The sequence below is a fragment of the Barbatula barbatula genome (genome assembly GCF_947034865.1).
Source record: "Barbatula barbatula genome assembly, chromosome: 17".
Taxonomy (NCBI): Eukaryota; Metazoa; Chordata; class Actinopteri; order Cypriniformes; family Nemacheilidae; genus Barbatula; species Barbatula barbatula.
This window is the reverse complement of record NC_136780.1, coordinates 17,252,197-17,252,435: the sequence shown is the minus strand read 5'-3', so window position 1 is coordinate 17,252,435 and position 239 is coordinate 17,252,197.

Below are 239 nucleotides of genomic sequence, written 5' to 3'. Positions count from 1 at the left end.
GCGTGACTGCAATGTTTTCTCATTATGCAAATGTATTTGCCATTGACCGTTTTTGTGGTTCATAATTTTCTCAATACAATACAATTTGAGCCATTTTTTTACAATCTTGAACAATCTGTGTGAAGTTTTGAATCTCAGAACAGGCTTTAGACAAGACTTAATTTTGCCTAAAGTGAATGATGGAATCTTAGTTTTATTTAATTAACACTGCATATATGAATTTATAGTCTGTCTGATAT